Source organism: Equus quagga, chromosome 8 (assembly GCF_021613505.1).
Source record: "Equus quagga isolate Etosha38 chromosome 8, UCLA_HA_Equagga_1.0, whole genome shotgun sequence".
NCBI classification, from domain to species: Eukaryota; Metazoa; Chordata; class Mammalia; order Perissodactyla; family Equidae; genus Equus; species Equus quagga.
In genome coordinates, this window is record NC_060274.1 from 125,606,856 (window position 1) to 125,632,141 (window position 25,286).

At 45.3% G+C, this 25,286-nt stretch overlaps 4 non-coding genes across 4 annotated transcripts; 2 read left to right on the forward strand and 2 right to left on the reverse strand.

Moving 5' to 3' along the window:
- Positions 1-9,007: 9,007 nt before the first annotated feature.
- TRNAC-GCA (transfer RNA cysteine (anticodon GCA)) lies at positions 9,008-9,079 on the forward strand. The gene has a single exon. It is a non-coding gene; the product is annotated as a tRNA-Cys (tRNA).
- Positions 9,080-10,472: 1,393 nt separating this feature from the next.
- Positions 10,473-10,544, forward strand: TRNAC-GCA (transfer RNA cysteine (anticodon GCA)). The gene has a single exon. It is a non-coding gene; the product is annotated as a tRNA-Cys (tRNA).
- Positions 10,545-16,831: 6,287 nt separating this feature from the next.
- Positions 16,832-16,903, reverse strand: TRNAC-GCA (transfer RNA cysteine (anticodon GCA)). Its single transcript has one exon. It is a non-coding gene; the product is annotated as a tRNA-Cys (tRNA).
- A 1,681-nt stretch (positions 16,904-18,584) lies between these two features.
- On the reverse strand, positions 18,585-18,656 carry TRNAC-GCA (transfer RNA cysteine (anticodon GCA)). The gene has a single exon. It is a non-coding gene; the product is annotated as a tRNA-Cys (tRNA).
- Between the last annotated feature and the right edge of the window lie 6,630 nt (positions 18,657-25,286).

Consider the following 25,286-nt stretch of genomic DNA (forward strand, 5'->3'; position numbering starts at 1 on the left):
GACTGGAATAGCTACCTGATGTTGGATCTCTGATGGGCATCTCTATCTTCATTTACCCATCACAGAACTATTAATTTCCCACTCTCACTCAAATCTCCTCCTTCCTGATCCTACTCTAGACCAGCAAAGGAGCCACCATCCACCCGGGTGCTCAGGCCAAAAACCTAGGCATGGTTCTTGACTTGCCTTCTGCCCTCACCTTTCACATCCAGTCCATCAGTAACTCCCACCCGCTCTACCTTCAAAATGCTTCCTGTGCCCGACCGTTTCTTATCCGCTCCACAGTTCACCAACAATCTCCAGTGTGATCTCTTGGGTTGCACTCTTCTCTCTTCCAATCAATGCTCCCCATAGCAGCCAGAGTAATATTCTAAAAATGTGGCTCCCATCATGTCCCTCTCCTGTTCCAAAGCTCTGACGGCTCCTCATCACACAAGTGGAAATAGAAATTTCCCACTGAGGAGCTTGCCTATCTCTCCAAAGGCATCATCGGCCTCCTGCCCCTTGTTCTGCTGCAGCCACACTGATCTTCCTTCTGTTCCTACAGCACGTCAAGCTCTTTCCCTCCTCAGGGTCTTGGCATCTCCTGTTCCATCTGCTTGTTCATCCCCTAGAACCTTTCCTGTCATTCCCACTCACTCACTTCTGTTCGAATGCTGCTTCTGAGAGGCTTCCCCAATGTCTCTATCTAAAACAGTACCTCCGCCTTCTCATCACCTGATCACCTATCTGCTCACCCAATTCATGTTTCTACCTGGCCCTTTTCATGACCTGAAGTTTACATCTTTTTTTGGTTGTTGTCAGATATCACCTACCACTTCCCCAAGAATATAAGCTCTATAAAGGCAGGGATGTTAACTGTCTTAAACTTTGTCTATTCCCAGCACCTGGAACTGTGCCCGGTGCATTGCAGATGCTCAATAAATACATGTTGAATCAGTGGGTGAACGTTGGATGGATTGAAATAAGAGCCACACACGTGGAAAGTGCACATTCGCCCAAGGCCACGTGGGTTGTGGACCACGGTGTTAACACATGGACACACTGAGCGGTGATTCCATGGGCAGCTGAGGTGTCTGCAGTGTGGTGGGATGAAGGGTTTCTGATCCAGCATTAGAGGAACGAGAATGGCAGTGCCTACCTTAGTGAGCAAAACGGGACAAGACAGGTAGCAGGCACTGGGGTCTGCCCCAGGGACCTGTTACCCTGCAGGCAAATGCACTGCCACTGACCTGCACCCCCAATGCTTACAACCAACTAATGCCTTTGTACCTGTGCGTCCTCAGCCTGGCTTCCAGTAGAGCCTCAGGGGCTTTTTCTGGAGCTTGAAGACCTACCAGCAACTCAAGAGTTAATATAAAATAATACAAACTATCTACCAGCCAGGTAGAGCACGACTTGCCAGGTAAGTATTCACATCGTGGTAATTTGTTGTGAGAACATGTGACAGTGATATTCAAAAGATTTAACAATGAGCTAAGCGTTCAGAAGGATGGTGGCCACAGTGATGGAACAGGGCAGCCTTACTTTAGTTATTGTATCTTGGGAGATGGGTGGCTGGTGGCTTGAGTGGTCTGGGGTGACTTGAGACCTCAGTATGGAAGTATGTCAATGTCGTAACCAGGTGGGGCAGCTCCCGTGTCCAGCTAAATATCTGACTTGTGTGTGACGAATGGGGGCTGTGGATGAGCATGAGCAGGGGATGAGAAGGTAGCTGCTGTGAGGGTGGGCAGACTCAGACTGGAAGGAAAGATAGCAAGCCGGGTGTCCCACAGGTGAGCAACTGTCTGAGGGTCCTCCTGGGTGGCCTCCCAGGTGGAGGCAAGCACACTCCACCTCAGTTAAACCGTATTGTCCCCAACACTTCCCGCCCAGGTATGCTGGGGACAACCCTCCTTTAGCACAGCTTCACTGCAGATGCCTGGGTCACTTGGCCTCCTGCCTCTCGACCTCCATTTTCATCAGTCACTGTAAGGAGCAGCTGCACGCAGCAGGCTGGAATTGCATCTTACACGTGCAGCTCCAACAGGCTTGGACTCTCCTCCTCCTCCTCCAATCGCCAAGTGCTCTAAGTCTAAGGCCCAGGTGTGACCGTGCCCTGATGTTATCTGCCGTGTTGTCCCTGCCTTACTTCCCAGCACAGGTCCAGCCTCTGGGAATATAGATGTGTGTGATGTGTGTGATGATGGAGGTGTGTGCAAGGCCCCGGGGGAGCCAGAGCACAGGCAACAGGGGCGGGGTCTCTACAGAGTCAGTGATCTGCGAGGTTGGCTCCATCAGGGAGAACAGTTTCAGTGCAGAAGGGTCTGCTCACGGAGTTTGGGGCTGGAGTGTGGACCAATCCTGCCAGGTCAGGGGAAGCAGTGGTTGTGGAGATGGGCTGGGGAGACAGGAGAGGCCGTGCTGGGCCTGACATACCTTGTCTCACATGTTCCCCTAAGTTTGGGCACTTATGTTGTTTCCAATTCCTTACCATTTTAAGGAGCGTTGTGATGAACAGGGAGTTTATCAAAGGATCTTTGCTGTTGACGCTGTTTATTTTCAAATTTTGTAACATTTTATCGATAGTACTGGGAGCTAATGTTTATTGTTTACTTTGCTCCAGGTACTTCTAAGTGACCCAATCATTTCATATGCATAACAACCACAGGAACAGGCACTATTGTTGTTCCCACTTTAAAGATATGGAAATAGAGGCTCAAAGAGGTTAAATGACTGACTTAGGATCCTACAGCTGGTAAGTGGTAAAACCATGATAGAAAGTCAGGTCTGAAGTCAACCCCAGTTCTCTCCGACTCCAGGCCCTAGTTATTATCATTATTATTACAATACGCTCACTTCATGCTCTTGCTAGGAGTTCATTTTGTTTTCACACAATAACTCGGTTCCCCCTGAGATGAGAATTCATGGAAGCTTCATCCCCACCATCCTCCCCCTGACTTGGGTGTCCTTCCCCAAACAGGATGATGGTGGTGGCCTGAGAGAGCAGAGAGCTGACTGGAGGTCAGCAGACGGAGGTTTGGGGAAGGGAGTGGCCGGAGAGTGAGGTCCTTGTGGAGCGTCTCTCAGCAGCAAAGGCACCCCATGGGCCTGGACTTTGGGATACAGACAGACCTCAGGGCAAGAAGAGATCTCTGGTTCCAGAGCAGGCTCACGTGAAGCTGGGTCCCAGAAGAGGGTTACCAATGACTGGTCCAGGCGATGCCTCACTCCCACAAGGACGATAGGGAGCCTCATGAATTGTGGGCCACCTTCTCATGAGGGATGAGAAGGAGAGTAACCCAGCAGGTAAATATTGGCTCTGTAGGGAAGGGGCTCTGTTTTTCATGGACGCGACCCATTTTGGAGATTCAGGAATGTTGAGAGAAGACAGAAGTCCTAGATGTGACTGCTGTGATTGATGGGTGACTAGATTAAGTGACTGCACAATGGAGGGAGGTGGATGGCAGGCAATATGGTCCCCTGCAGTCGCTTACCTCTCAGCTTCTTGAGGAGCTGATATGATGGTTAGTGCATCATTAGAGCCTTGGTGGTGGCTGGTCATGTGAAATGTGCTAATGGGACAGCTTATTTTAGATGGGCTTAGAGCGTGGTGATAGAGTACTTGCTCTATGTTATGAAGATCTTTGGTCTGGGAGATCCCATTTTTAATTTTAGAAAGATTTTGATGCAAACGCAAAAGGTTAGACAGCCATTTCCCAGACAATGGGGTCCAGAATTGAGCAGGAGTGGTTTTCATGTTTTCAGTTGTTGACACAGATGTCCTGGGACAAGGGAGAGGGACAAGGAGGGCCTGGCCTAGTGGAAAAGGAAGAGCAATGACTGGTGGAGATATGCAGAGGCCTTTAGATCCAGGAGGAGGGTCCGAACGCTCTGAGGGTGACATTGTGGGGGTGGAGGTTTTAGTTCACTTCTGCTCACTCCTCTGTCTTCTCAGGAGTCTTTGAGGCTAAGATTTTGTCTGCACTTGTTGGCTCTGTTTTAAAATGGACCCAAGATTTTTTTTATTCAAACATGGTGAGGCCAACAGATCAGATGACTGCCATTGAAAATATAGTTTGCCGCTCACAGTTTCCAAGATGAGGGGGCACAGCAGGCCACGCAGGGCAGCACCAGGGTCAGTCAGGAGACAGCAGGAGCGGGGGCCGGGGGGAGAGCGTGGGCAGGTGCCTTGTTGTGGTTTGCATGGGAAGAAATGGGCAAGGCAGGGTAAGCAGGCTTAGGGTTGGATGGTCTGAGTGATTTTGGCGGGCTCTGGACTATGGGGGTGTGCCCTACTTGTCCAGTACCTGACCCTGGGGTGATTTAGGGCAGTGGGATAGTGCTCTGGACTGCAAGAGCCTGAAAAAGGATGCAGATGGGGACATGGAAGGGGGTTTGGTTGGTTTGCATATCAAAGGCACGCTTGTAGGCAAGAGTTTGCTATCTCTAGGAATTAGCCAACCCTGGAAGGGGCAGTCCCTTCCTGGCCCATGCAAAGTCCCAAGATGTTAAAGCTTCATAAAATACAGAAAATAAAAAAACATGATTAATACAGGCTTCTCCAGAATCCGGAGCTTATAGTAGCCTTAGTCCCCACTGTCCTATCCCTCTGGGACCCCTGAGAACAGCTGAGGAAGCCAAGATCAAAATGGCCAGCCATGACTCTGTGTTGGGTAGGAAGGGGAAAGCAGGCCAGGAGGAGTGTGGGGTAAAAGGAAGGAGAAGTTCCGAGGGAGGAGTATAGAGTTGGTAGAGGGAGAATTAGAGAATTAGAGATTGAAGTGAGGGTAGGGAACTTCAGAGTTCACAGTTTTGGAGGTGGGGCAGTTTCCTGTGGTGACCAGGTCCCAGCTGTGTCCTCTGGCCAAGAAGTCCTGAGGTCAAGGCACTGAGGGAGCAGGGATGGGGGAACTCATCAACATGGAGGCAGAGATCACCAAGCACAACCAGAGATGCAGGCCGGGGGTAAAGAGCGGAGGAGCAGAGGCCCAAATCATCAGGGCTGGTGAGGGGGCGTCCTGGAGGCCGAATCACCACAGTGATAAGGCTAGGAAAGGGGTTGCGCAAGTGAAAAGTGTGAACTTTTGAGAAGGAGAAGTTATTGAAAGACAGAGGGACAGCCAGAAGGGGATGGGCAGGTGGGGGTCATGTCCTGGGAGTGAGAGGTATATGAAAACTGACAAAGAACTTGACAGTGGGGCTGGCCTGGTGGCGTAGTGATTAAATGTGCACACCCTGCTTTGGCAGCCTGGGGTCCACGAATTTGGATCCTGGGTGCAGACCCACACACCACTCATCAAGCCATGCTGCGGCAGCATCCCACATATAAAAAAATAGAGGAAGATTGGCACAGATGTTAGCCCAGAGACAATCCTCCTCACAAAAAAATAATAATAATAAAATAAAATAATTTACATATCTAAGAATAAACTGTCTTCAAGTTATTTAAAAAAAAAAAGAACTTGACAAGTGGTCAGAGGAGAGGGTCAATGATGTCAACTGCTCAGCTGCTCCCTGGGTGCTGGACCAGCCTCGTGGGGTACCTTTGAGAGACTCAGGGAAATGGGCAGGAGGGAGAATCACCCAGAAGCCCAGGGGCGGGGGTGGGGGTTGCAGAACTGTCAGTGACGCCAAGGCCTTGAATGAATCAGCTCTGGGGGCTTCAGTTTCCCGGATAAGAAGATGAATTGGCTTCCAGGTGTGAAAGCAGATGCTCTACGCTGGTGCTGGGCAAGGAGATGGCCGGAGCCCACAGAGCTTTGGGGAAGGGAGTGGGAAGTGGGAGAGAGATGCAACGGACTATGTCCCAGTTGGAGCCCAGAATCTCCCACTCCCTACCTTCTTTCTCCTAGTAAAATACTAGTCTCTTAAACTACTGCCACCACTCTAGGCAACACTGGTCTGCTTTCTGTCTCCACAGATGAGTTTGCATTTTCTGGAATTTTATGTAAATGGATCATTCCATATGCATTCTTTTTTTGCTCTGGCTTCTTTCACTCAAGATAATTATTTGAGATCTATCCCTATTGTTGCGTCAATTGTTCATTCATGTTTATTGACAAGAATTCTTCTGGGGCTGGCCCCGTGGCCGAGCGGTTAAGTTCGCGCGCTCCGCTGCAGGCGGCCCAGTGTTTCGTTGGTTCGAATCCTGGGCGCGGACATGGCACTGCTCAGCAAACCACGCTGAGGCAGCGTCCCACATGCCACAACTGGAAGGACCCACAACGAAGAATATGCAACTATGTACCGGGGGGCTTTGGGGAGAAAAAGGAAAAAAAATAAAAATCTTAGAAAAAAAAAACAAACAGAATTCTTCTGTTGGATGCGTAGACCACAGCTTGTTCATCCTCTCCTGTCAGTAAATGTTGGAGTTGTTTCCAGTTTTGGGCTTGAAGTAATAAAGTTGCTGTGAACCTTGGGTGCGTGGGTGCGTGGATTGTGCCTTCATTTCTCTCGGTGAACTTAGTAGTGGAATAGCTGGGTCATATGCTACGCGTATGTTTAACTTTTTAAGAAACTGCCAAGCTGTTTTCCAAAGTGGTTGTACCATTTTGCATTTGCACAGCAGTGTAGGAATGTTCCAGTCGCTCCACATCCTCGCCGACCCTCGCTCTGGTCAGCCATTCTGCTGTAATGTCGCAGTATCTCATTGTGGTCTTAATTCGTACTTCCCTAATTACTAACGATGTTGAGCAGACTTTCATGTGCTTGTTGCCGTCATATATCTTCTTTGCTAGAGTGTCTGTTCAGGTCTTTCGTCCATTTATTCATTTGGCTTGTTTGTTTTTTATGATTGAGTTTTGAGGGTTCATTATATATTCTGGTCCAAGTCCTGTATCAGATATATGGTTTGCAAATACTTTCTCCCAGTCTCTGACTTGTCTTTTCTTTCTCTTAACAGTCTTTCAAAGATCAGAAGTTTTTAATTTTGATGAAGTCCAATTTATCACTTGAGCTTTTGGTGTCATATCTAAGAATGTTTTGCCTAACTCAAAGTCACGCCACCAGCCCCCAATGTCAGAAAGAAACCAATTTTCTTTAACTGTTGGAAATACAACAATAAAAAATTTACGAAATTTGCTGTGTAAAAACCAAAATATTTCTGTTTTATGGTATGATAATGTAAAAATTGCCAGTTTTTCCTCAACATGAAGCAGCAGTGACAGCACCCTTTGAACATTTTGTGTGACAATGGGCAGAGGACCCTCGGATCCTGTCATCTCTCTGGCTACTGCTCTGGTCGCTGCTGGGCTAGAACTCACTTCCTCTGGTTGAAAACTGCACAGCCGTTCAGTGCCTAGAACCCACGTTTCTTGCTTTCCTGGGTAATTTAAAATTTCGACTGTACTTAGTCATGGCTTCTTTCTTAGAAACCACAATTAACTAAAACAGTGTCAAAGACCTGTCTCCTCGCCACCCCAGTGTCAGTGGCTTGGCCTCTCCCACAGACTGTCCTCATGGTGTCTTCTCTCTGCGTCTCCCCTGCTGCCCCACCTCCCAAGAGGCCAAGCCAGGCAGCAGTTTCCCTCCCCCCAGGGCTGACGTCATCTCCTTCTACATCCCTGTCCTTCCCCAACCCTCCCAGCCCAGGCGCACACCCTGGGCTGCTTCAGTCCCTCAGGCCCATTTCCTAGGTCAGCTGCTCAAACAATTCTCCTTCCTAGAGGGGGCTGGAGGAGCACCCCACTTGATGGGGGGTGGGAAGGGATGACGTCGTGGAGACTGAGTGGTAAGGGTCCGTTGTGTAGCAGGAGCCAGCTGGTGGCCTCACTGCCAGGTTTCTGCCAGGAAGAAGGTGCTCCCCAGGCTGGGCTCATCTGGTGTGGGAGAGGTTCCGTCTAGGCAGGGGGTAGGCCCTGGGATGCCCCGTCAGAGACCAGTTCCTGCTCTGTCAGCTATGCTGGCTGGCTGGTTGCTACCCTCTTCCCCTGCAGTCAGTAGGAACTAAAAGTATCATCCCCTTGGGTCAATGGAGGGAGGTTGTGGCCAATTCTGGTATGTTGAAGAGGCCTCAAGAAAAGAGGAGAACACAGTATGTATGACATCACTTCAGGTGCTAGGTAAACTTGGCACAATCTGCCCAGGAGATTGAGGACCCTCCTCAGTATTTCTGGACAAGACAGCTATGTCCCTAAAGCCCTGTGAGTGTCATTGTTAGAGACTGCTTCTATGGGGTGAGGGGATGGGGAGGGGCGGCGCTGGGAAGGGTTGATGTGGGCTCAAAGCCTTTTTTGGCTTCTCCATTAATGGGGGGTGGGGAGCTCTCTGCGGCTCTGTCCCACACCATGGCCCAGCCTTTCAGATTAGAGGACAGCCCCCTCCCCTGGTTTACTCCCCATTCTCGAGGCCCACATTGAGTTGCCTGTGTCTGCCAGAAGTCTTGGAACCCGTCATCTTCCATGCCCTGGTGGCTCACAGGCAAGCTATCCTGATGGTCCACTGTCCCCCCGCCCCACCCCCTGCCAAGTCAGTTTTTTCCCCAAGTGGGAACCTGGGGCTGGTTCCCCTTGTTCCTCCACAATATTTAGCAGGTTGAGTGGATGGGGCCGGGGGTTGGGGGAAGGGGGGGGTTGAATAAATAAGCATACGGTGGAAAGGGAGAAAGGGGGCCATCTGTCTTTCAGGATCTGGTGTCCTGGCCAGGTTCTTGGCCCAGACCTGCTCCTCTATCCATGCAGAGACCTCTCTCTCCTGAGTGCCCTAGTGCAGGAGGAGAGGAGGGGAGCAGAGTTCTATTAGGCTGGGAGAGCCAGTGACCGCCCCCTGCAGTGTAGACAGAGCAGGGGTGGTAGAGGTAAGCAGAGCCAGAGAGAGAGGGAGAGAACATGGAAGAAGGAAGGATGAGCCTGGCACACAGGAACTGGTCGGTGGGTGTCTATAGGTGGACGAGCGAGTAAGTGATGACAGTGAGAGCCAGGCTGTCATGGGGCCGACTGCCTCCTCCTGGGAGCTTGGCTGCAGGAGTCCAAAAACTGCAGAAGGCTGCACAGTTCAAGAGGTACAATTAAGGCATAAGAGTAGGCCAGGGGGTATAGCTCAGGGGTAGAGCATTTGACTGCAGATCAAGAGGTCCCTGGTTCAAATCCGGGTGCCCCCTTGCTAAAGTTGCTTTTAGCTGTGAAGTAGCAAATAAAGAGGAGGTAGGTGATTGCTCTTGTCACCCATATTAGCTCCTGACCCCTAGGGCACTCCAGTTCCTGTATTGATTGTCCTGTGTTCTAGGACAAATGCTGGTGCTTGTCTGCACCTGGGTTCTGTTCTGGCCAAACCTGTGTCCTCATCTCTAGAATTAGACAACAGAGAGGTGGATGTGAGGGTTAAGTGAGGTCAGGGCTAGTCATGCTGTGTGTCACAGGCCTTCCCCCAGTGACACGGCTGAGTCCCACTCGTTGCATTAGTAGGACTGCAAAATGTTTCCTGGGATGATGAGCACACTTTCTGTGTGGCATCAGTCTCAAGCCTCACCGAGTTCCAGACACACTTGACCCACTTTTTTTTTTAATTTTTAAATTTTTTTTTAAGATTGGCACCTGAGCTAACAACTGTTGCCAATCTTTTTTTTTTTTTCTGCTTTATCTCCCCAAATCCCCACTGGTACACAGTTGTATATCTTAGTTGCTGGTCCTTCTAGTTGTGGTATGTGGGACCCCCACCTCAACGTGGCCTGGCGAGCGGTACCATGTCTGCACTCGGGATCCGAACCAGCGAAACCCTGGGCCGCTGCAGCGGAGTGCGTGAACTTAACCACTCAGCCACGGGGCTGGCCCCACACTTGATCCGCTTTTTAAATGTTTGTTCTTATTTCTCCCTTGGCCTGCAAGCCTCCTCAGCTTCTTCATCCACCAAACTCCTCCTTGTCCATCTCCTGCAGGAAGCCGCTCCTGACTCCCCGGGCCAGGTGGCTCATTTCTCCGCGCTCCCACAGTTCTCCGCTTGGGCTTCTGCTACTCTCTGGAAATATTTTGGTTCATAGATTTGTCTCTTATTCGGACTAAGACTCTTCGGGAACAGGGACAATGTTTTATTTGTCTCTGTATCCTCAACATGGATGACTGGGCCTGGCATCTACCATGATCTGAGTGTTTGTTGAGTGAATGAATGAATGAGTGAAACAAGGAGCACTCTCCTTGAGGCCTTGGAGTATGGAGGAGGCTCTCCCTGAGCTGAATGTGAGGTTCACCGAAGACCTAGGACCAACTGCTCCTGTCCTAGGACCTACATGCCGGCTCAGGTAGAAACACTTATAGACTCAATTGACCTTTCCGGTGTAAAGGTTGGTGTAAAGGTTGGTGGCATGACCACAACCTGAGGAAGAGGAGGGCTGGGGGGGACTAGTTGAGGTTGGAGAGGGGAAGATGGGAGAGTGGACCATAGCAGAGAAGACTCGCCACCTCTTGGGACATGCAGAAAAACAGTGAAGTATAGACGCATAAGTATCCTGTGCGTAGTTCCATGGGTGAAAAGATGCTAATGAAAGGCCACACATGAATGGGGGTATAGCTCAGAGGTAGAGCATTTGACTGCAGATCAAGAGGTCCCTGGTTCAAATCCAGGTACCCCCTCTTTGTCTGCCCTTTTGACTTACTGAAGCAGGTGCTGGAATTTCTAACCCTTCCCCACACATTTAACCGCTAAGTAATGCGCTTTGTCTTGTGATAAAAACTCAGGGTCTATATCAGGACCTGCTCCAAGAATGCTGCCCTGAGCACCATCCACACGGTAGCTACGGGCGTCAGATTTCACTGAAGAGGCTGATGAAGTCAGCCCAGCCCACTTCCACCTCCCCCTGGGGACAGTCGGCCTTCATGGTCCGTGTGGGGACTTCACTTTCTCTAAAAGTCTCATTTACTCAACCTGACTGTAATCTCCAGAAAGAAGGCTCTCTCTCTGTTCTTGCTGCTGCCACTTTTGAAGGATCGATATCCATCTTCCTAGTTCCCAGAGGTGACTGGGAGGGTTTGAGAACCGTATCAAAGGCAAAGCCTCTGTCCTCTCGCTGGGATTTCTCAGCAGGGCTGCCTCTACATAGACTCGGACACTTGTTTCTCCCTCTCCCTCCTTTCTCTCCTACCATTTTTTCTTTTTTAACCTGGGTGAGTATTTCCTTACTGAGAATGCTTAGCAGTAGACTGTACTTTATATAATAATTTTTTTAAATTTGGATAAAAATATTCAAGACATATAAATGGCATAAAGAATCCTGCTGAAGAATCTCCTTGTTCCTTAGTGAACAAGATAATTTGAAATAATCTTTCCTATGAGGACACATCAAAAAGCTCAGAAAATATTACAAACATCTCATTAAAGGCATCAAAGAGCTAACTAGTTAGACAGGAAATTCTAGATGGTGACTTGGAAAGGATGGGATATGGAAAGTTAAATCTCCGCATCGGAAGCTGCTTTGGTCCTGAGAGTGTTTTCCAGCCCAGAAGAGGTAGCTGAGAGGCTAAGTGGGACTTTTGGAAGCCTCTCGGGACTAGGGGGATAGAGGCCAGAATTCTGGGCCCACTAAGAGTGGGGACACTAGTAAAACTATCTCTGGCTTTGGGCTAGGACCCTGAGAAGCAAGAGTGAACTGAAAGAAACAGCCAGTGTAAGAATTTGTGGCTGATCTTTGTGACATCTGAACAGCCCAGAAAACTCAAGCCTTGAAACTATCTTGAGGTTTCCTAACTGCTACAGCCCCTCAGATACTTGGAAAAACCAAATGAAAGAAGATATTGTCATCCCCACACACTAGTTCTCCCAATAAATTTTGGAATACAATGTCCAACACATAGTTAAGGATAGCTATGCACACAGGGAAGCAAAAAACCATCAATGAAAATCAATAAAAACAACAGACCAAAGAACTAAACACAGGAACTTTTTATATTAGAACTGCCAGAAACACACTGTAAAATAGCAATGTTTGCTGTGTTCAGGAAGATAAACGACAAGCTTGAAAATTTCAGTAGGAAACTGGGAAGCACAATAAGTAACCAACAGGATTTGAAAAGAGAACAACATAGAAATTTTATATCTAAAAGTCAATAACTAAAATTAAAAACTCATTGAATATGTCTATGTTCTGCTCAATGAATAGTTTCAGCCAAAGAAAAACATCCGCGAATTAGAACACTGGGAAGAAAATTATCCGTTACAAAGCACAGAGAGACAAAAGTATGGCAACTATAGAATAGAGGGTAATGAGTATAGAGGATACAATGAGAAGGTCTGAAGTTCATTTAAATGGAGTCCTGGAAGAAGAAACGAAAGAGAATGAAGCAGATGCAATATTTGAGGAGACAATGGCTGAGACTGTTTTACTACTAATGAAAGATGTCACACTTCACATTCAAGAACCCCAATGAATCTCAAACATAATAAACAAGATTAAATCCATACCTAGAGTTATTGTAGTAAAATTGCAGAAATCCAGAGACAACAAGAAACCCTCAAAAGCATCATGAAAAGAAGACATACTACTTTCAATGGGGTGCCTATTAGATTGACAACTGAGTTCTCAGGTGCAACAATGAAAGCTAGAGGGCAGTGGAATTGTGAGTACTGAAATACTGTAACTGTCGACACAAAATTCTGTACTCAGGTAAAATATCGCTCATGAGTGAAGGTAAAATAAAGACAATTTCAGACAAACAAAAACTGAAGGAATTCATCAACAGCAGGTATGCCCTAACGGAAATTCTAAAGGGTTTATTCTAAATGATCTAGATAGCAGGGTTGAGATGTTGGAAGGAAGAAACAGGCAAAAAATTAGTAAATATATGAATAAGTCTAAGTGAACATTGACTGTGTAAAATAATAACAATAATGAGGTTAAAACAGCTTACGGAATAATGTAAAAAACAAAAACCGCATGTAAGTTAAGAGGAAGGTTATGGAGTTAAAGTGTTTTAAGATGCTTGTATTACCTGAGAGGAGCATAAAGTTATTGGTTAACTATAGACTTTGAGAAATAACTATGCATATGGAGTTGCTGTATAACCACTAAAATAGAAGAAATAGCATTTATATTTTTCAAAGTAGCAGGGGGAGATATGGCATTGTAAAAATCCCAAACATTCAAACAAAATAAAAGGAAGAGGGAGAGAAAAACATAAATAAGTAACGCAAATTGAAAGCACAAAATAAAGTGGTAGATTGGAATGTAAATACATCAACAAATGCATTAAAAGTAAATAAATTAAATGCCTCGGGTTAAAAGACAAAGATTGTCATATTGGGTTAAAACAACCAACTAATTTTCTATATTCTATTTACAAAAGACACATCTATAAAACTTAGGAATACAGAAAGATTGAAAATAAAAGAATGAAAAAAATATATGACTTGCAAAACACTAACAAAAAGAAAGCAGGTGTATCTTACTGTCAGACAAAATAAACTTTAAGACATGCAATACTGCTAGAGATAGAAAGGTCACCTATGAATAATAAAAGGCTGAATTTACCAGAAAGATACAAGAATTCCTAACTTTAGGCTTCTTGTAATATAGCTTCAAAATGTGTAAGGCAAAAATTTGACAGAATAACAAAGAGAAATAAATAAATCTAGAATTAGAGTGGGAAATTTTTACATACCTTTCACATTAATTAATAAAAGGAGACAAGAACATCATGAATAATTTAGAATTTTTTGTTTAGTTTCTTTTTGCCCCACTTTACTGAGGTACAGTTGACAAATAAAATTGTAATATATTTAAAATATAAAATATGATGATATGACACACATATACATTGTGAAATGATTACCACACTCAAGTTAATTAACACAATGTCACCTCACATAGTCACCTTTTTTTTATTTTTGGTGAGAACACTTAAGATCTACTCTCACAGCAAATTTCAAGCGCAAAATTCAGTATTACTAACTATATCACCACGCTGCACATTTGAGCCTTAGATCTCATAACTGTAAGTTTGTACCCTTTTACCAATATCCCCTAATTCCCCCACCCCTCGGGCCCAGGCAACAGCCAATCTACTCTCTGTTTCTATGAGTCTGACTTTCTTTTTTTTAAAATTCCACAAAAAAATGATTCTATACAGTATTTGTCTTGTTTTAGTCTGGCTTATTTCACTTAGCATCATGCCTTCCATGTTCACCCATGTCACAGATGACAGGATTTCCTTCCTTCTAATGGTGAATAATATTCCTGTGTGTGTGTGTGTGTGTGTGTATCTCACATTTTCTTTATCCATTCATCCATTGATGGACACTAAATCAGCATTTAGAGGAATACTTATAGCTTTGAGCAATATACTGGAAAAGAAGAATAAAAATAAATTCAGAATCCATCTCAAGAAGCTACTAAAAAACTGGATAAAAGAACACTATGAAAGAAGAAGGAAAGAAAAGTAACAGCAGAAATTAACGAAATAGAAAACAAACGCACAACAGAGAAGATTAACAAAGCCAAAAGTTGTTTTTTGAAAAGAAAAGTAAGATTGATTAACTTCTGGTAAAACTGATAAGAAAAATAAGAAAGCAGAAAAAACTCCCCCAATATCAAAAATCAAAAAGAAAAACTGCAGATTCTTTTGACTTTAAAATAATGATCATGGAACATTATGAAAAATAATACACAAAACAATTTGTCTATTTAACAAACATGTACAAAGAACTTACCATGTGCAGACACTATTCTACGTACTTCAAAAAGATTAATTTATATAATCATCATAACACTTTCACAAACTAGGCACTATCATTGTGCTCGTTTCTATTATCATTCCCATCTTATATATGGCAAAACTGAGGCTGAGAGAGTTAAACAACTTCACCAAGGTCACTCAGGTAGGATTCAGAATTTGAAGCCACACTTTATGTCTTGAAAGTCCAAGGACTTTACCACACTATGCTATGCTGAAATTGAGCAAGAACTCAAAAAACACTACAACTTACCAAAGCTGACACAAGAAAAAACAGAAAAGCTGAGTAGTCCTCTAAGTTTTAAATAGTTATTTTATTAAAACAGTCATTTCAAAATTGTTCCACAGAAAAATTCAGATAAGATGGTTTCACTGGTGAGTTTTATCACATTTGTAAGAAATAATAACTATTTCTACAAAAAATCTTTCTAGGAATAGAAAAGTTGAGTACATTCTACAACTACTTTTGTGAGGCTAGCCTTGATACCAAAACCCAACAAGGACAGTACAAAAAAGTAGATAGGCCAATCTCACTCATAAACATAGGTAAAAAAATTAAATAAATTATTATCTAACTGGTTATACATATATATAAAAATGATAGAACTTCATGATCAAGGTGGATTCATATCTGGAATGCAAAGTGTGTTTAATTTTACAAAAAGCAGTAAGTGTAATTCACCATGTTAATAGACTAAAGGAGAAAAATCATATGATTATCTCAATAGATGCAAAAAAATAGAGTTTTGATAAATTTCACATCAATCTATATAAAAATTCTTTTTGCAAACTAGAAATAGAGGAAAAATTCCTTAATTTGATAAAGACCATTTATAAAAAGTATACTTCACAACATATACTTAATGGTGAAAAGTTCACAGCTTTTCACATGAACACAATGAGACAAGATATCTACTATCAACACCTTTATTCAACATTATAGTAGAGGTCGTAGCCAGTACAATAAGGTAATAAAAGTAAATAAAATACATAAGGATTGGAAATAAGGAAATAAAACTTTTGTCTTAGATGATATGGTCATATACATAGGAAATCTAAAAGAATCAACAAATAATTAGACTTAATGAGTGTTTAGCAAGGCCACTAGCATATGCCCTCCACTCCCTTATCCCCTTTTTCTTGGCAAAACCACAGCTTTTAAAATGATACACTAGAAAATTCTGCATGCAAATTTTAGAAGTCTAAAGTTAACCAGTATCTTTATCCTTCTTCCAAATTACATAAAGATACTTTAACTCTTATCCCCTCATTCCTTATATGTTATAATTAACCAGTATTTAGTTCTATCTTTTAAAAAAACTTTATAAATTAGACATCCATATTGTGTTATATGGTCAATGATTTTTAGATTTACTTACATACCTACCAATTTCTTCATTCAACATTCCTTCTCGTATCTCAGACCTCCCATCTGGGCTCATTTTACTTTATAATGAGTACACTCATTATACTAAGGTGTATATTTTATTTTTATTATTTTTTTAAAAGATTGGCAACTGAACTAACAACTGTTGCCAATCTTCTTTTTCTTTCTTTTTTTCTGCTTTTTCTCCCCAAATCCCCCCAATACATAGTTGTATATTTTAGTTGTGGGTCCTTCGAGTTGTGGCATGTGGGATGCCACCTCAACGTGGCCTGATGAGTGGTGCCATTTTGCACCCAGGATCTGAACTAGTGAAAGCCTGGGCTGCTGAAGCAGAGCATGTGAACTTAACCACTTGGTCATGGGGTGAGCCCCTAAGCTGCATATTTTTAAATTTTCTTTAATGAGAGTGTTTTGGCAGTAAACTCTCTCAGCTTTTGTCTGTTCTTTAAGAATAGTTTAGCTGGGAATAGAACTCTAAGTTGGCTATTATTTCCTCTCAACAGATTGAACATGTTATTGCACGATCTTCCGGCTTCCTTTGCAACTGTTGGGAAATCAGCCAGCAGTCGAAGGCTTTGTTGGTGATCTCAGATTTCTCTCTGGCTACCTTCAAAGGCTAGAGTCCTAACCCTAAGGCAGGAGATTCAGTACACATTGGAGGGCGTGGGTACCAGGTGAGGGGACAGTGGGAAAATCAGAGGAATGGAGCAAACACATCCCCTGAGAAGAGCTGCTCTGCTTGACCTGGAAACTGGATTCAGCGAGAGGAAACCAGAACTCCTTTACCACTGTTAGTGACTAAAATGATAGGGGGCACCCAGATTTGAACTGGGGACCTCTTGATCTGCAGTCAAATGCTCTACCCCTGAGCTATACCCCCTGCCATACCAGTAGGTCCAGTTAACATCCTCTTCCGCAGCCATACCCAGAGCTTCCGTCCCTGGTGCCCCTGTGACATGCGTTGGCTGAGTTGCCAGACCTGCTTTGCAGCTAACTCATCTCCCTGCCTCAGAAGGAGCAACAGGTTCCTTTCTCCTGCAGCTCTGCCACCTCTCTTCCTACAGTCCCCGAATGAGGACAGTAACCTGAAGAGCATTCCTTGACAGGGATCCATAGTGACATCTATCTTGTGGTTTTTGCACTGGGCACCTGAAAACAGAGACTCAAATGCCCAATGGCCTGGCCAAGCAGGCAACACCTCAAAGATAGAACGCACATTGACTGGATATGGATCAGAGCTCTCTGCACAAGGCCACACCCTCTCTCATTGCCCTAAATCTCCATATATTCAACTCTTTAACTGCTGGGTGAGAAGAGCCATCTGAAGAAATGATTGAAGAAATGATTTCTCTAAGCTCCAAGTCCACCTTACTGTGGTCCGCTCTGTGATGCTGGGTCTCGGACTCTGTAAACCACGCTTATCCTTTGCCAGGTGGCTTCCTGGTTGCTCCTGCCATTAGGGCTCTTAGGGGGAGACTGGAAGGTTGGAGCAGGAAGAAGCACTTGTTCCTTCTCACTCTTTGGGTTCCTGTGAGCGTCAGCCGGCAGTGACAGTCCATCCCAGTAGCAACAGTGATTGCCATCTGCAGTTTGGTGCTCATGGGCCCAGCGTTGTCATGTCTCCTCAGGGACATTAGCATCTCCTTATAGATCTGAGTCCATGATCCACAGAGATACTCCCCGAGTGTGTAAGACTTAGCAACTTCATCCGCTTCTGCTTGGTCCCCCAGCCCTGGGGCGGTAGCTGCTTCTTCCAGATACTACCTCATGATACTCAGTCTTCCCTTTTTGCCTTTCAGTTTTCTCATTCTGGTTGTTGTTGGTTAGTTCTGCCCCCCAAAAAGACATGTTGAAGTCCTAGCCCCCAGCACCTCAGAATGTGACCTTATTTGGAGAGGGACGTCAAAGATGTAATTGGTTAGGGTGAGAGCACAATGGAGTAGGATGGGCTCTTGATCTGGTAGACTGGTGTCCTTCTAAGAAGAGGAGAGAGGCACTGCGGGAGAAGACTGCCACGTGGAGATGGAGGCAGATACTGGAGTGAGGCGTCTACAAACCAAGGATTGCCAACAAACACCAGAAACTGGAAGAGGCGAGGAGGGACCCTCCCCTAGAGCCTTCAGAGGGAGCACGGCCCCGCCAACACCTGCAGCTCAGACTTCTAGGCTCCAGAATGTGAGACAACACATTTCTGTCGTTGTAAGCCACCTAGTTCGTAGCACTTTGTTACAACAGCCCTAAGAAACTGATACTCTGGTTAACATTTACATTAAATCCTCTCTATTAAAATAACCGGTGCAGTTTACATCTCTGGACTGGACCCTGTCAGATACAGAAGTCGGCACCCTTGGGGCCCTGGGAAACAGACCCTCAAAGAGGGTGTTGGGGATGGACTCGTCCTTGGTCTTCAAGGCAATGCTGAGTGCCTGAACAGACCCTGAATCATAAGGGATGGCCACATGAGGTTTTACAGGCTCTAGCCAACCTCCTCCTTTATAGGGCGTGGTCTCTGTAAACTGGATTTTGTCAGTTCAGTTCAAGGAGGAAAAGAGGACCCTCAAAGGGGGCATCTGGATTTGAACCAGAGACCTCTTGATCTGCAGTCAAATGCTCTACCACTGAGCTATACCCCCTCTTGCTGAGGGTAATACATAATTAATAAGCTTCTTTACACTTCCACTTACACAGAGGCTGCTCATTCTGACTTAGCAGAGAGCTGCTAGCCCTGCTCAACTGTAAACACACTCCCTTATGCCATAACTCTCCTCCTTTCCCCAAAGGGACCATGACTTGGCATCAGCTTGGAAGGTCACTGAAGGTTCCATTTGAGACAGCAAAGTCTATGCTTGGCTTGGTATACAGGCAGAAGATGAAGCGCAGAAGCAAGTTGCTGCTTATTAAGGACTAGAATGTTCATCATTAGCTTTTCAGTTGAGATCACTCTCAAATATCCTCTAGTGTGAGACCCGGTGTCCTCACCCACCTCGCCTCCAAATCCCCCATCTGTTTAAGGCACTTGAACTTTCCATTTTTATTTTAGCTTTCTGTTTCATATTTCCCGCCCTCCATGCTCACTTCTCCCTCTTGTCTTTCCTTTAGCCATCCCCTTCCATCCATGCTGACATCAATTTTCTAAATTCTTTGTTTCTTTGGATTTCTCTCTCATCACCAAATTGCTGTCTTTCTTGTGCTTTCCTGAAGTGGTCCAGAGGCTTGGTTGATTTGGGGGTGGGGAGGGTGTCAGCATTGGTGGCAGAAGGACTCTGTATTAGTTAGATGTTCCTGTATGACAAAATACCCCCAAACTTAGAAGTTTCAAACAATAAACCTTTATTATATCTTGCATTTTCGGAGGTTCAGGAATCTGGGGTGGTTTAGCTGGGCAGTTCTGGGTCAGGGTCTCTATGAGGTTGCACATGAGATGCCAGCTGGGGCTACAGCCATCTGAAGGTTTGCCTGGGGCTGGAGGAAACACTCTGAGCTGGCTCACTCACGTAGCGTTTGGAAAGAGGACTCGGTTCCTCGCTGGCTGTTGGCAGGAGGGCTCAGTTCCTAGCCATGTGGGCCTCTTCCCAGGGGTTGCTTGATGCATCCTCATGACATTGCGACTGGCTGCCCCCAGTGCTAATCTCATCCAGAAATACTCCCACTGACACACCCGTGTTACCGAGCAAGGGCTTCCTACCCCATGCACGTAGAAGCCAATACTAGTGCGCTGGCTTTTGAAGAGAGAAAGAGCTTTACTGTGAAGTTGACTGGCAAGAAGACAGGAAGAAAAGCTCTCAAATCTGTCTCCACCCAAAGTTTGGGGCAAAATTTAAGGAGTTAGGGGCTACTAAGCTGCAGCTGGGCCCAGGTAAGCCAACGGGCTGGTCTCCAATCACTCCACACATGGCAGTCAAGCTACTCGGGCTGCTGGAAGCCAGGTTTTCCTTAGTGAAGGCGGAGGTCCTGCTGCGGCTGTGGGTTCCCGCCTGGCACGTGCGCAGTGCTGTCTCTGTTACTGAGCGAGATTTGACTAAACAACAACCTGTTTTAAGGAAGCAAAACTAGTTTAAGCCGGTCAATGTTTTATGCGCTGTTTCACTCAGAGTAATGTTTGACCAAATATCTGAGTACCCCGTGGACCAGTGACATTGACACATAAAATTAACCATCACATATGGTGAGCATATATTTAGTTTTGTACAAACTTGACAAACTGTTTTTTGTAGCTGTGCCATTTTACACTCCTACCTGCAATATATGAGTGAACCAGTTTTTCTGTATCCTCACCAGCATTTGGTGTTATCATCTTTTTTATTTTACTCATGCTGATAGGTGTGTAGTGATAGCTCGCTGTGGTTTTTTTTTTTTAATTTTTTTTTGAGGAAGATTAGCCCTGAGCTAACATCTGCTGCCAATTCTCCTCTTTTTGCTGAGGAAGATTGGCCCTGAGCTAACATCCATGCCCATCCTCCTCTACTTTGTATGTGGGGTGCCTACCACAGCACAGCTTGCCAAGTGGTGCCATGTCTGTACTCAGGATCCAGGCCAGCAAACCCCAGGGCCACCGAAGCAGAATGTGTGAACTTAACTGCTGTGCCACCGGGCCGGTCACTCACTGCGATTTTAACTTGCATTTCCGTAATGGTTAATGATATCAATATCTTTTCAAGTTCTTATTTGCCATCTGTATATCCTCTTCAGTGAAATGTCTGTTCATGTCATTTGCCCATTTTCTAATTGGATTTTTTTGTTGAATTTTGACAACTTTCTGTATATTCTAGGGGCAAGTCCCATTTTTAATGCTTTTACATCTATATCTGAGTATCCATAAACAATATTGAGTATTGTTCTGGGTACGTTTTTAAAACCCAAATGGCATAATGCAGAATGAATAGTTCTGCATCTCAAATTCCTTTGCATATGACTTCCTATTTTTGAAAGCTGTCTGTGTGGCTCTCGCATCTGGTACATTGAACTTGTAGGACTCGAGAGGTAATAATAAAAGCAACTTTATCTTTGCCCTTCACTGTCCCTTTAAACTTCCTCAGTGAAATATTTCTCTTGCCCAAGTGACTTTAATGATCACTCTTAGGTGACAGCAAGTCCTGTGGCTGCAGTCTGAACTCAGCAATTAAGATGTCCAGTCCCATGAACAGTCAGTGCTCGGACTTGATTTCAACTTCCCTCCTCCCCTAGAAGTGGGCGAGCTGGGACGTGGGCCATCCTCTCTCCTTCCCCACCCAGCATTCGTTCCTAGCATTTGGCGGGGGGATGGGAGGGGTGGGGGAAGGAAAAGGAGAATAGGAAAGTTCTTACCTGATGAGAACTGGACTGAGACAGCTTTGCTGCCTCCAGCCTGGCAAGTGTGTGAAATTATACTCCTCCGGCATTTCCACGGGACTCCTCCGAGGCCGCCAATGGGAACATTCTACTGCTTCCATGACCAGGCAATGCATTCTTCTCTTGGCTTTGTGTCACATAGACTCTCTCTGTTGAGGTCCACGATCCATTCTCTTGGGCAGAGTTTGACGTTGCTCCAAAATGGCTGTCCCCTGTGTGGCCCGCAGGAGACACGTGTGGGCCTTTAATTCCCACCCGCTCTGGCAGAACATGCCGGTCCTGAAGAGCGGTGGGCTGCTGGCCACCTGCAGTGCCAGCCGCCTGGGCCCAGCCTCATGCCGGACACGCCTCGCTGGAACCCCAAGGCTGGGGCACAAGGACCAAGCCCTCCAGTGGGCTCCGTGAAGCCCCTTCGCCAGGCTCGAGGTGAGGGGAGATCGCCCCAACTCTTCTTCAAGAGTGACACTCACACCACAGTCTCTCCCGAAAAGTGTTCCTCACCAGTGCTCTCTGAGCTCCAACCACCTGGCACTCTGGTGCCCTCGTGGCGGTGGGCGATCTGGTGATTAGATGTGTCGTGGACAGTTCCGTGCTGTCTCTCCTGCCTTTGGTACCTGACACCTGTTTTATGTCGGACTCTCGGTTGAAACTTCCTTTTAGCTGCTTTATTTCATTATATTATAGGAGTCCAGAAAGCTTTATACATCTATTCCACTGTTACTGGGCCTGCTTAGAATGTTTCCTGCTTTTTAATAGTGTTGCAATGAAAGTCTTGGTACGCATCTCCTGATGCACCTGTCTCAAGTTTCTCAAGGGGGCAGACCCAGAAATGAAAACCCTGGATTGCATGCACACTTTTAACTTTACTATTGTAGTTTTATGTAATTTTTATATTTATTTTACTATTTTCATTGCCAAAATTTTCTCCATAGTAGGTGTATCAATTATCCTCCCATTGTCCCATTGGTAACAAATGAAAATACCATTTCCTCCCCTCACCAACTCTTGATCTAGTTAAACTTCAACTTATCCTAAGTTTGGGGAGGGGAGTGAAAATGGTGCCTGTTTATTGTTTTAATTAATTTTGATTTCCCTGACTTCTAGTAAAGTTGGGTATATTTTCATATATTTATCGGTCATAAAAACTATCTCTTCTGTGAATTGCTTATCCTGTCTTTGCCCATTTTTATGTTGAGTTAACTATTTTTTCCTGATTGCTCTATAGGAATTCTTATTTTTTAAAAATAATTTTAAAAATTATTTCATTATTTGTTTTCCTTGTGGTAAAAAACACATAACATAAAATTTACCATCTTAGCCATTTTTCAGTGTACATTTCAGTGGTGTTAATTATATTCACATTGTACATCAGCTCTCCAGAAGTTTTTCATTATGTTTATGTTCTGGTAAAAATCCATTCTCCATCATATGTCTCGCAAAATTCAGAGTATCTTGTTTAAGGAATTTTTGTCATATAAAATTTTAAATTTTGATGCAATCAAATTACCTTTCACACTTTGTGATTTTGGGTCTGTGTTTAAGCAATCTTTCCCTGGGTCACGTATGTATATATGTTTGTGTCCCTCCAAAATGCGTACACGGAAACCTAATGCCTAATGTGATGGTATGTGTGGGTGGGGCCCTTGGGACGCAATTAGGTTGTGAGGGTGGAGCCCTCACGAATGGGATTAGTGCCTTATAAAAGAGGCTCCAGAGAGCCCTCTTGTCCCTTCTGCTGCGTGAGGACACAGCAAAAAGACTGTCCATGAACCAGGAAGCGGCCCTCAGCAGACGTCAAATGTCTGGCATCTTGATCCTGGACTTCCCAACTTCCAGAACTGCGAGAAGTAAAGCTCTATTGTTCATGAGTCCCCCAGTCTACGGTCTTCTGTTACCACAGCCCAAACACACTCAATGTTCTGTCACACATTCTTCTAAAAGTTTGGGTTTATATTTGGGTCTTCAATCCATCTGGATTTTTTCACTGGAATGAGCTAGGGGCCTTACATGATTTTTTTTTTAGGAGCCAATTATCCAAGCACCATTTATTGTATAGTTCACCCTTTCCACACTGGTGACACCATCTGGGTCTTATATTCCGAGGTCACACTTCATCTAGGGCAATGCTTTCCGATAGAAATATAATGCAAGCCACAAATGTAACTTTATATTTTCTAGTAGCCACATTAAAAAATAAAAAGAAATTATTGAAATTAATTTTAATGGTATGTTTTATTTAAGCCAAAATATCTAGAATATTATCATTGCAACATGTAATTAACATAAAAATTAATAATGAAATATTATTTTTGGTCCTAAGTCTTCAAAAATCTGATGTGATTACAACGGCATTTTCACGTTTTCTGGTTGTGCAGACACTTTGGAATGGCCCCTGTTGTGCATGAGGAATTTCTTTCTTTACAAGACCAGCACCTCAGAAGAGAACACGGAAAGCTGTGTTCTCCAGGCCCTTTTGGGCTTCTGGAATAGGTCCAGACTCCAATAATAGGACGTACTCGCACAAGGCGTGAGGAGGGAAGCGGCTGGTATAGAGCCCATTTTGCCTGTAAGGATGGTGTCGCCATGCAGCTTCCGGGGCTTGAGCGTTTGGTGCAGAGCTGGTGCGTCCTGTGCTGGGTTTTGGTGGGAATGGAGACTGACGTCTACTGCTGGGTGGTGCCAGTCTGGCGGTTGTGGTTTCTTCATCAGTCCAGTTCTGCGTCTTGGTTTGGGGCGTTGTTCCAGAAAGCTGAACCTGGAGACCCGTTTTCCATCGCTCCTGTCTCATGAGATAGATATTCTTAATAAACTTTTATGGCTTAGTCTAGCTTCTGTTGCTGGCACCTAAAGGCCCTGACTGCCCCAGCAAGCTCAACCCCCGAGCGCTGTGTGCTCCGCACCACAGCTTGCTGAGAAATGCGTCTCCAGGGCGGGGGAGTCAAATCAGTGATTTTCCAACTGTCTGCAGCGAAAGACCAGCTTTATTTTTATTTGCTTAAAATCTGTCTTGGCTCAATCTAGTACTTCCGACTTGTGGACTTTGAGACCCACCACAACACCAGAGCTGGCCCATGTCAAACGGTTGTAGAATTTCCAAGCACTGGCAAAGAGCTCATGGACTGGCCCGTTTGTGGAGCGCACTTTGAGCAGCGTAGGTCTGACAGTCACACTGACCGTGAATTCGGATGGTCAGGGTGACCATGAATTCCTCTGGAATCCAGAGCTGACTTTACCACTCTTTGAGTTTGTCCTGCGAGCCCACTGTAGAAGTGCCTTTTGCAACCGTGGAAGACTCAGACTCCCCCAGTTAGGAACTGCATTCGGCGGCTGGTAACCAACGAGAGCTGAGAGTAGCTGTTGTGCTAAGGGGTGCAGATTCACTCACGGCCATGCCTCGCATGTCTAAGGGGAAGGAAGGGAAGCTCCTGGGGGAACTTACTGGCAAGGGAGCAGCCAAATGCACATGGTCCCCTGAGCTCTCTTTATCCAAAAGAGAGGGGGCTTGGACCAGGCAGAGCAGGGTGCACCAAGGACCGTGCATCCACAGAAGGACCTCTCCCCTGAGTTGCTTTCCATTGTTATGGGGGGCTGAGAAGGCCTGAGAGCACATGGTTGACTCTAACAATGGGAGTTTCCTGGTCAAGAAAATGGCCTTGCTAGAAAAGCTTCCTTTTAATGACTAACTCAGACCCGCTGAGCTAGGCGTTTGCTAAGTTGTTGATGGGGAAAGGGCATGAGCCTTCAGAGTCATCTGGGTTTGTGTCTCCTCTGAGGTGTAAACCAGCTAGAAATGTATCTTTCTTTTGTAAAGGGTGGGTGGAGTCTAGCAGACCAGGGCTGGCATGGCTGCTCCAGGGTGTCTTTAGGGACACAAACTCCTTTTGTGTCTCGGTTCAGTCCTCCTGAAATGTGGCTCTCATCCTCAAGGTTGACTC